Consider the following 11,154-nt stretch of genomic DNA (forward strand, 5'->3'; position numbering starts at 1 on the left):
GATCATGGACACTGCACGAGCATCAGTCCCCTCCCTTCCCTACTGACCCCAACCCTTTGACCGCATCTCTCCAGCTTTGTCTTTACTTCAGAGGGGATGGTGGGTTTTTTTCCATCAGGAACGTCAGAAACCATCTCCCATCTCCTCCTATTCCTGCTCCAGGCCAGATTCCAGCCGAGGGATCGGTCAGTGGAAAGAATGTCAGCAAAGAGCAGGGCCAACCCTGCCGGGTTTTTCCTTCCCCAGATCCCCCCTCCCACAGAGGCCACATTCCCCATGCCTGCTGCTGGCACCGCTGCTCACTTTGGGTTCATTTCCAGCCTTTTTGGAACCCACCATGATGTTCTCCTCTATTTGGAGTGATTTCTTTGAGGCCAGGAGTCTTATAACACATCCTCAGCCTGATCTCAACTCTCCAAGGGTGTCAGCCCGCAGGGTTTTAGCATCCTGCGGTAAGGAAAGCAGCACCTTCAGCTTCGAGGGTCACCCTCAGCACAGCACCTGAGCTCCAACCCCAGAGCACTCGAGGAAGAAAGAAATCAGAACACTTCCTTGGTCTCTGCATAAGGAGAAAGCACTGAAACAGGTAGGAAGAGGCAGGATCTATCCCTGAGAGTGCGCAGAGCAGCCAGCAGCAGGCACAAAGGTGTTAGGAGGGGATAACTTGAGCCTGATGGCTTCACATCACCGCACTCGTGGGGATCTTTATTGGTGACACTTGCTGTGGACATGGCCCTGGGGAGCCCCTGGAGCTGCAGCCGGGTCCCTGGGTGCGGGTGCCTGCAGCACTGCCCTGGCTCACCACGTCAATGGGCTTTTCCTAACTGCAAGAACCTATTTGGAGGGTGAGGAACCCGGCGGTGACATAAATGACTCCCAGGGCACGTGGTGGACCCCTACAAGAGAGCAGTCAAGCATTTAGCACTTCATAAACCAGGGCAGCATCAGTGGAGCAGGGCATGGGTTGAGCCAGCTGTGATGGGCCACCAAGGCCACCGTGTCCTGAACAGGCAGCGGAGACAGGAGGTGGTCCATGAAGACCGTGAGGGAAGGGCAGCCAGGGCCCGAGCGGGATAGGGACTGGGAAGAAGGACCCCAGCTACCTTTGGGGGGTCTCATCCAGGCTGCCAACATTGGCCCTGCTGCGAGGAGCTGGAATAACACTGTGCTCCTCCATCAGACCCGCTGTGCCAAGGATGACCCTAACCCTGGGCATGGCGAGGGGACACAGCGGGGTCTGGGGTCCCTGGACCCCAGCGGGTATCAGGAGAGGGATAATGACTTCTCCTGGGCAAGACCATCAACGAGGGACCCCAATGAATGGGTTATGGGACCCCATCCACGCGGTGCAACCCAGGAGCAGCTTGTCCCGGGTCCCATGGGTGCCCCCGGTGGCTGCAGGCTGCGCCCCGGGTGATGCGGAGCTGTCGGGAGGATTAGGGCTCTGCTGCCGGCTGTCAGGTTAGCCCGTGATGGATGGTGGCGGCTGGGAGGGACACAAAGGGAGGCTGTGCGAGCCCCGGGCAGAACGTGCTGCGATCCGTCACGGGGTGACCTTCCCCCGGCTGCCGGAGGCCTCGCGGGGACGGCTAAAAATACCCCTCCATTGAGGAAACCCCGCTCCTCCGGGGCAGCTTCCATGGGGCAGGGTCATGGGGAGATGCCCCCGGGGCTTTCCCACCGTGGTTCATGGTGTTGATGCGATGAGTTTGGGGGCAGCACAGCATAGGCTCCTGGAATCAACCCGTCTGGGAAAGACCTTTAGGGTCATCAGGTTGGACCAGCACTTGCCAAGGCCACCACTGACCCATGGCACTGAGCGGGTGTGAGCACTTGCAGGGACGGTGACTGCAGCCCTGCCCTGGGCAGCCTGTTCCAATGCCTGAGCACCCTCTGGGGCAGGAATTGTCCCTCAGCTCCATCTAAACCTGCCCTGGGGCAGCTTGAGGCCGGTTCCTCTTGTCCCATCCCTTGTTCCTTGGGAGCAGAGCCCAGCCCCTCCTGGCTCCATCCTCCTCTCAGGCACTTGTAGGGAGCCATCAGGTCCCCCCTGAGCCTTCTCTTCTCCACACTGAACCCCCCAGGTCCCTCAGCCCTCCCTCACAAGACTCATCATTATAACATCAGCATGTTGCAGGCTGCAGCACATCCCTCCTTGCTGCATGGAGCTGCATACACTGGTTCCACGTCCCTGCTTGCTGCATGGAGCTGCACACACTGGTTCCACGTCCCTGCTTGCTGCATGGAGCTGCACACACTGGTTCCATGTCCCTGCTTGCTGCATGGAGCTGCACACACTGGTTCCACGTCCCTGCTTGCTGCATGGAGCTGCACACACTGGTTCCACGTCCCTGCTTGCTGCATGGAGCTGCACACACTGGTTCCACGTCCCTGCTTGCTGCATGGAGCTGCACAGTCCCCGCACTGGAGAAGTGATGGTGGGGATGATGCCAGTTAACTTCTTCCATTGGGGAGGGCAGAAGAAGTAGCAGGCTTTAAGTGCTGGTGAAGTGATCCAGGTGGTTAAGGCAGCATCCACACCCACAGGACGTGGGTACCACCCTGCTGATGTGCTGGCTAGGATGCAGCAAAGAGATCCCATTGGGATTTCAACGCAGGAAAGGCGTCCCTCCAAAATGCCACTTCCAATGGGACCCACCCTCCCGTTCCCCCCCTACCCCTGCACCCTACTGCCCCGCATCCCCTCTGGCCTTCCAGGCTCACCGACATCCCTTCCTGCGCCGTGACAAGTCCTAACATATTTGGGAGCAGCTGCAGGCGGCGGGGGATGCTTGGCCCTGTCCCCGCTCCCGGCCGAGGAATGCGGAGCAGACCTCTCCGACACCCGGGATTTCCGACGTGCCTTCCAACGGGGATTTGGGATGGCGACAGCTGCTTGGCCACGCTGGGGCCACGGCAGAACCTGCCCCTTCGCCCCCATCCCCGCAGCCAGCCGCTGCGCACAGCCACGTCTCAGCCTGCCGCCGGGTAGGGCCAGGGGTAGGTCCTGCATGGGGAGGGATGGGGGACGATGTCCGGTGTCTGTCCTCCACTGGGATGGGAGCAGTGGTGGCAGCGCTGTCCGACAGCCTCGTCCTCACCCATACGTGCCAGTTTGGGGTGGGATGGGAGGGCAGTGCCATGTCCCCATGGGGCTTGACATAGAATCATGGAATCATGGAGTGGTTTGGGTTGGAAGGGAGCTTAAAGCTCCTCCAGCTCCAACCCCTGCCACGGACAGGGACCCCTTCCACTAGAGCAGCTTGCTCCAAGCCCCTGTGTCCAACCTGGCCTTGAACACTGCCAGGGATGGGGCAGCCACAGCTTCTCTGGGCACCCTGTGCCAGCGCCTCAGCACCCTCACAGGGAAGAGCTTCTGCCTAAGAGCTCATCTCAGTCTCCCCTCTGGCAGGTTCAAGCCATTCCCCTTGGCCTGTCCCTACATCCCTTGTCCAAAGCCCCTCTCCAGACAGCATAGAATCATTAGCCATCTAGTCCAACTCCCCCCTGCCTCAGTTTCCCCATCATTAAATCAGGGATGATGATGGAGGTGTGAATCTGGCTGGAGAACAGTTTTATTTTGGTTCTTAACTGCCTTTATAGGTTTGACCTGGGATGGGTTCTGGCTATCAGCAGAGAGGGGCTGGTGGCTGAGCAGCCCCCATTCCACTGGATCCCAGTCTGGGGACAATACTGGGTGCCCCAGCACACCAATCCTGCGGATCCCAGCCAGGGGGTATTAGTGGGCCCCTGACCCGTAGTCTGTTGTGACCACCCTGTGTGCCCTGACCCTCCAGGTGCCAGGATCTCAGTTTGGAGACCAACCCAGGTGCCCCAACACACCAGGTTCCCATCTGGTTCTCAGCCCATATAGCAGATGTCCTGAGATCCCTGCCTGCCTACACTGATGGGGTGATGCTCTGCCCCACAGCCAGCACTAAACCTCCTGATGTGCCCTTCCTTACCCCTGTCACCCCAAGTCCTGGACACAGCCCTTCCCTATGGAGGAGGGATTCACCCAGCAGGACCCCACTAATGAACCACGGGTTCTCCCTTCCAGAATCCCCCCCATGGCAGGGGCACCCCCAGCACATTAGAGGCTGCTCCTGCATCTCCTCCAGGGTGGCCCCTGCCTCGCTGTCCCCACACAAAGGGACCTGGGGGGGGAACACACACCCGGGTTGTCAACAAGGGCTTGTTTTGCCGTGGGTTCGAGCCCGGCTGGGATGAACGGGAGGACAGGTGGGTGCTTGGAGGAAGACCCATGAATGTGAGGGATTCAGCAGTGACATATGGTGGCTATTCGACCCCCCGAGAGGGACAGCTGGCTGGGCCAGGGGGGTGGCACAAGGCCCAGCGAAGGGACCCGGGGACAGCAGCGTCCCTGGGCAGGGGACAGCCCTGAGATGGGATGCGTGGAGCCGTGCGGGGGGGGGGGCTGGTGGCTGCAAGCCAGGTCCCATCGTCTTGACCCCATGGTGGGCACATTCCTGCTGGGGCTCATCCAGCCCCCGTGGCTGATGCTGCAGGATCAGGGTGTGGTGAACGGGCCGGGGGGGATAAAGGAGTTGGTGATGCTGATACGGGGCTTTCAGGAGATAAAACAGTGATCCTGCATTTTTCTGCCCCACGGGACAGCAAATATCTGCCCTACCCTGCAGCTGGGCACCCCACAGAGAGCCGGGGAGGGAAGGATGTGGGGATTCTGTGGCTTCAGGGTGGGATTCCCAAGCAGAAAAGGGGAGGCAGCCCCTCCCCGGACATGCCAGTGGTGATGCCAGACACGCCGGTCCCCATGGAGGAGCACCCATCCCGAATTCCCATCGCTGCTGGCTCAGCCACCCCATGAGCACCCAGGCTCGGGGAGCCCCCACCTCCAGGCTGGTTTTATCCCTTTCTGGGGTGCTCAGCCCCATGGTGGGGCAACATCCTGCTCACATGCTCAGCTGCTCGGCTCCTCCTGCACCTTCTGTCGGGATGGGGAAGAGGCTGGAGGATGATCCCGACTCTCCAGTGGCGAGAGCCGGAGCTGGCAGGCAGTGATGCACCCCATGGGGGTCCCCAGGCCACCTACCATAGGATAGCCCGCACCCAACGAGCTGGTGGAGCAGGACCAGAGCCAGGGCAGTTGAGAGCCAGGAGGATGAGGAAGGGCTGGGAGGGGTGAGGGAGGCTGCTGGGCACTGGTGTAGGGGACAGAAATGGGGTAGATGTTGCTGGGATGCTCCCTATGCTCCATCACAGGGAGTCGAGCTCCTTCCAGCCCGTTTCAATCACTGAGTGAATGCTGCGAGGAGAAATGCCTTCAAATGAGAGTCTGTGACCGAAGGTAAACCCCCCCTTTCCTTGGCCGGGTCACCCCGGCTCCCATGGGATGGGGTCTGAGGCCACCCGTTCCCTGCCAGGAGGGATGCAGAAACCATCGGCTCCTGCAGCCGCTGCAGCCGCACGATGCAGCCGTCGGGAGAGGGCACCAGCAGCCCAGTTATGCACGCACCGATCGGGATTTCGGGCTGCACAACCCAAGGCAGAGGCTTAAAGCACCTCAGAACCCTTTGAACCCCCCTTTCTTTCGCGGGGGGGGGGGGGAGAAAACCTCATCACCTCCCTATGCGGAACCCGGGATGCAGATGCAACCCTTTGCCTGGGGGCTGACGGGAGGATCGGGACCTGGAAACCCCTTGTCTCTGGCACTAATTCCCATCAGGGATGAGCCCTGCTCTTCATTTCCAACACCCACCCCCCCGGGGGAGAAAATCTGGAGGTTTGTTTTTTCCCGCAGTGTAATGACCCCAGCAGGTGCTTTTCCTTCCCCAGGGCTCAAAATAGCTCCCAGGGTTTGGCTTCCTCCAGTTCCTGCCTCCCTCCTGGTCCCCTCGTTCATCTCTGGGACCAAAACATCCCAGTCCCGGGAGGAGAGGCTGCGGGAGAGTGGGGGCACTTCCCGGAAACCCTCTGCTTTGCGTCTTTCTCTTTGGATGGAGACGGAATCATCCTGGGGAAGGGATTTCTGGCTCAGCTCTAGCAGCCACGTTGCCCTCGAGTCTCTCTTGGGGAGCAGCTCAGCTTTCACCCCATCAGCAGGGACTGGAATGTGCTTTGAGGGGTTTCCTCTTGCCAACCCGTCTGTTTCTCCTGCAGGAGCTGTGTCCTCTGTCCCTCAGGATGCTCTTGCCCATGTCCCAGCTGGTCCCTTTGTACCCATGGATTCAGCCAGTTTGGGGGAGTGAAATGGCTGGGGGGGGACGGGGGACAGGACACGACCAACCCCTTGACCACCATCACTAGCGCTGGTCATTGCCTTATCCAGAGCATTTCTTTAGGGTGTTGAAACCAGGACCCCCAGTTTCGCCTTGGCCTCTGCAGCACTGAACCTTCACTGATGGGTTCCCACTTCTCCATCGCCTCCAAGCCCTGGAGCATCCCACTGCAGCAGCAGGTCCATAGGGCATCCCTGCACCAAATCACCTCTTCCAAAGGCACATATTCACCCAGGGGCTTCCCAGTATGGGGCTGGGTGAGCCCCAAGCTGGATCCTGCACCCCAGATCCCCTCCAACAATGGAAGCAAGAGGAGGAAAAGCAGGAGGAGCAGCCTCTATGTCCATCAGAGCTCCGAGCTCTTGGCAGGGGACCTGTGCTGGCGCGTCCCTGAGGAAGGCATCCAGCTGTGGGAACGTCGCTGCCGACCATCCCGGGGCTGCTCTGTGAGATGCTAAATGTCCCATGTCCCACTGCAGCGTCACCGTTTCGCTGCAGCCATCCCATGGGGACCAGGAGGCTGTTTTCAACGGCGCTCAGATGGTTCGAATAATGTTTGTGCTGCTCTGCGGCCAAGGGGACAAGGATCCCAGCTGGAAGAGAAGAGGAACAGGGCAGGAGGTGGATCCCCTCTGCTGATAAGGAATTTTCCATGTCTTCGATCGGAATCTGTAGGTTTCCGTCCATGGGAAGGCTTTAAACAGCTTCTCCTCCAATGCGCGGGACCTGCCCAGTGAATCTCTGTCCTGACTTGATTTCTGGAAATGAAACATTCCAGCTTGGAGTGCCTGGGAGGAACCAGTTTGGGCAGCAGCAGAGTGCAGAAGAAGAAGGTGGAAGAAGAGGGGCCGTGCTGGAGGATGGTGATGTGGTTCCGGTCTGTGATGTGAGGGGACAACTCTCAACCTCAGCCCAAGGCACCGAACCAGCCCAGTCACATCCTTCCCTCCGGCCCTGTCCTTCCTTCACCCCCAGTTTTCTCCTTCATCCCAAATCTCATCCTCCTACACAGAGTATGAGGTTAAGAGCGGGTGTCCCCAGGCCACAGCAGTCCCAGGTCTGGGGCTGGCTCTGGGGTCTTCCAGCCATGGCACCCGTTGGGATCTTCATCCCTTCCCCAGCATTGCCCCAAAGATCGATGTGAAAATGATGACCCCACTTCAGAGATCCATCAGGGGAAGAGATTCCTCACCTTCATCGAACCAGGATTTGCCAAAGTCACATTTTTCCTTCAATATTTCATATACCCCCCACCACCACCCCCTTTATTCTTCTCCCTTTCCTGGGAAGTTGCTGTGTCACATGAAACTTTGCCCCAGCAAGATCTGTCATCACCCCTGCTTGCTGCAGAGCACTTAGAGCCTCCCTCCTCCTCCCTCCCCACGGGCACAGCTCCGTGCCTGCAGGGCTGGAGGCAGCAAGCGCCGTCCTGCCTCTCCATGGGCTACTTCGAACAGCAAGAGAGGTAAAACAAGTGCTGCGTTTGCTTAAGGGGTGGCCAAGGGCTTTTCTTGTCCTCTCAATTCATTTGCAGGGGTGGGAAGGTTTAACCCGGTCCTGCAGCACCGAGCCTGCTGGAAGTGGTGGTCAGGAATAGCTCTTGGCTCTCAGCCTGGCTCGATAACACACCGAGGCTCCCTCAGGATTAAAATAACCCCGGCGCATGGTGAGGAAGATGCAGCAGTGAAGAGGCCAAGGGGCTGCGTTGGAGCAGGAGATGGACACTGGCACCTTGCTGCAGAGCTGGAGATGGGGCAGAGCCCTGCTTTACCCACTGCCGTGCCAAGGGTAGCGCTGCTGGGGAGCTCAGAGGGTTTGGATGTGTTTTCTCTTCCACTGAGTGATGCTTCAGCAGTTCCTCCGTGCCAGGGAAGCGCAGAAGCCCGTCAGCAGCCTGCAGTACCAAGGCACCAGCTTGGCTGAGCCCCAGGCAACATCTGGCTGGCATCTGGCAGGGCACTGAGCGGGGCTTGAGCCCTCTGGTCTCTGTATGGGGGTCCATGGCTTTCGCTTGGGATGGAGGGAGCTGGGCCATGTCCTGGTGCTGGTACCCACGTGCTGAGTGACCAGAGGCATCATCCGTGACTCACTTCCTACCTCAGAGCACGGGCAGTGCTGCCGATGTGCTGGAAACCCCTGCTCTGGGAGGCAGGGCTGAGATGGGCTTGGTGGGAAGGGTCAGGCCGTGGGGAAGCAGCCGCTCCTTCATCCATCCTCCAGGATCTGCTGCTTTGAATTGTCTCCCAGGAATGTTTCCTACGCTGTGTCATTGCTGCTGAGTGTCTGCCCGGGGATGCATCACCCTGCAAGGGCTTCCCAAGGGCCGTGGATCCTGTTGAGGGGGACAGAAACCCAGCACAAGTCATGGAGCAGCCCCGTATCCCACGGGAAGTCCAGCTGAGGCGCTGCGTCACCGTCGGCCCCAGGGCTGGTGCTATGGGGTGAGCATCTCATCCTTGGAACAGCTCCGGGTTTTCCCTGTGTTTGCTCCTTTTTGTGCCATCTTGTCTGGACCCACTGGCCCGTGGCGTTCAAGGGGTCACTTGTCCTCATGGAGACATCAACGTCGGCCTCGTCCTGCTGGCACCAGCCGTGCTCCTCATTAACTTCCCTAATTAAGAGGCCCCTTTCCATGATCAGAAGGGCTGTGGGATGGTGCCTGTGATGGAAGAGGTGGAGAAACCCTCAGCTTCTGCCCTGAGCTCCCAGGATGGCAGCAAGGGGCTGCTCTTCGGGGAGGTAAACTGAGGCAGGAGGGGGAAAGCTCCAAGCCCCAAGAAAGGCTGAAGGAAGACGAGTGGAAATGAGCTGCCATCGCCTGGACTTGCCTCCTCGGAGCAGCATTCCTTGGCTGCTCCCAAGCCCTGCGGGTGCTCACTTGGGGTTTGGTTTTGTCAGCCAGGCCCTGACACGCCAAACCCCGCGGTGCACGGCGCTGGCACGGAGCCGGACACCCACCAGCTCCTCCTGCCATGGGCAAGCTTTGGTCCTGTCCCCAGCTCACGGGAGATGCCGAGGTGGAACAGCCCGAGCAGGAGCACCGGAGCCACGCTGTGTCCTCTCCTCACCCACCTTCATCCCATCCACACCGGGGATGGCAGTGGGTACGTGCCTGTAGCAGCCTTATCCACCACTTCACGACCCGCTGCAGGTCTCAAGGTGTTTTCTCATTCCAAACCCCAGCAAGACCCTGAAAGAGAGGAAAAAAAACCCTTGTCAGTGCTTGATGTCCTCTGGAAACTTACCTTTCATGGGATTTTAAGGGATCTCTGACACTCACCCGACACGAGCCTGGTGTCCCAGAGGGCGAGGACGTGATGCCTTGTCCATCAGGAGCAGGCTCTCCACAACCACCAGCAGCAACATTTGCTCATTCCATCTCTGCAGTCTTTGCCAAAGCCCCCAGAACCATTTCCATGGGCTGGTGATGGAGCTCCTACCTGCTTTGATCAACTCCCAGCCGGGCAGCTCAGTTTTGGCTTTAAATGGGGCTTTTTTAGGGGTGCTGCTAAAATTAAGTGTGCTGGGGCATGAGTCCAGGCAGGGAGAACAAACTGCAAACGCACTAAGGAAAAGGAGTGGTTTTTGATCTGTGTTTGGGAGATTTGCATACAATTAGGCCGGGACCTGCCTGCTTTTGCTTCCGCATTACGCTCCCGTGAGGAACCTGCCAGTTTTCCTGCCCTGCTCCCAGCCAGAGGTTGATTGCAAGGACGTTCCCCCCGGGAAGCTGGTGGGCGAGGGGGTTTTGGGGGCTCCCTGGGGATGCTCTTTCCACTGTGGTCCCCTGCCCCGAGCGCCATGTGTTACCTCTGGCCGTACAGCTGGGTAACGGCTTCCTGCCTGTGCTTGAGGATGTGTGAGGAGACGCGCTGGGAGATGCTCCAGTGATTGCCTCCCATAAATAGCACGGTGTTTACATGAGCCCGCCATCCTCAGTTTATTTTTCTCTCTGCAGAGCAAACAGATTGTTCAATCCAAATAAGCTCTCCTGGCCCTGGTGCTGGCACAGCCCAATGGCACATTGCTGCAGGCCCCAGGCACTCCTCGGATGCTCAAACCCCTCAGCCCCACACTGGCCACTTGGCCAAGGAGGTAAAGGGGAAGCCCATGGACCATCAGCTGAGATGCTCAGCACTGGGTCTGTGATGGTCCCGCACTGTTCCCATCCCCACCTGGGGATGTGCAGGCTCTGATGGAGGAGAGGGTGAGGGTCAGCCCAAAGGGGCAGATCCAGGTGCTGGGACATCTCTCACCGAGGCAGAGCAGAGCAGGAGGGAACAACTCACCAGAGTCACAGCAGAGGAGGGAGGAAGGGTGGCAAGAGGTGCAGATGGGATCTGAGAGCATCCTCTTGCTGCAGATCTGCGGCTGTAGCTGGTCCATGTCCCTGCAGCACTTGGATGGTCTAACCCCACTCCTGGGGAGCCACTTATGCAGGATGAGCCTAGTCCATGCTTGGGAAGAGTCCCTGGAGGGCTTGGCTGGTTCAGCTCCATCAGTCCCATTCCCTCCTCACTACCCAGCCAAGGGGTGAGGTTTTGGGGGTGATGGTTTTCCCCCTTCTTCTAGGATCTTAAGCAGCATCTGGTCCAGCCTCACCGCCAGTTTGGGGTCACTATTCCCACCCAGGCCCCTCCGCCTGCCCCAGCAGATCTGTTTAGCATTGGCACAGCCCCTGCACAAGGAACGCTGCCAGCCCTGCAGCTCCCCAGCCTGGGGTGCAGCCCCATCCCAGCACCCAGAGAGGATGAAGGTTGCTTGGGGGTCTCACCCCGACAGACCCCAGCAGTGATTTGGGGTGACACATTGTCAGCCACAGCTCTTAGCGCCTGTTCGGGTCTGATGTGGTGGTTGGGGACGACCAGCCCCGTCCTGTCCCATTGATGCGCTG

General features: G+C 59.2%; 1 long non-coding RNA gene across 1 annotated transcript; it reads right to left on the minus strand.

Annotated features, from left to right (window-relative positions):
- Window positions 1-9,393: 9,393 nt before the first annotated feature.
- Window positions 9,394-11,077, minus strand: LOC133263158 (uncharacterized). Its single transcript, XR_009741447.1, has 3 exons — window positions 10,550-11,077; window positions 9,541-10,212; window positions 9,394-9,450 (listed from the first exon to the last, which is right to left on the minus strand). It is a non-coding gene; the product is annotated as an uncharacterized LOC133263158 (long non-coding RNA).
- Window positions 11,078-11,154: the final 77 nt, after the last annotated feature.

The sequence above is a fragment of the Pezoporus flaviventris genome, unplaced genomic scaffold, assembly GCF_033815535.1.
Source record: "Pezoporus flaviventris isolate CSIRO_AGI_PZ_B2104156 unplaced genomic scaffold, CSIRO_AGI_Pfla_v1 ptg000253l, whole genome shotgun sequence".
Taxonomy (NCBI): domain Eukaryota; kingdom Metazoa; phylum Chordata; class Aves; order Psittaciformes; family Psittacidae; genus Pezoporus; species Pezoporus flaviventris.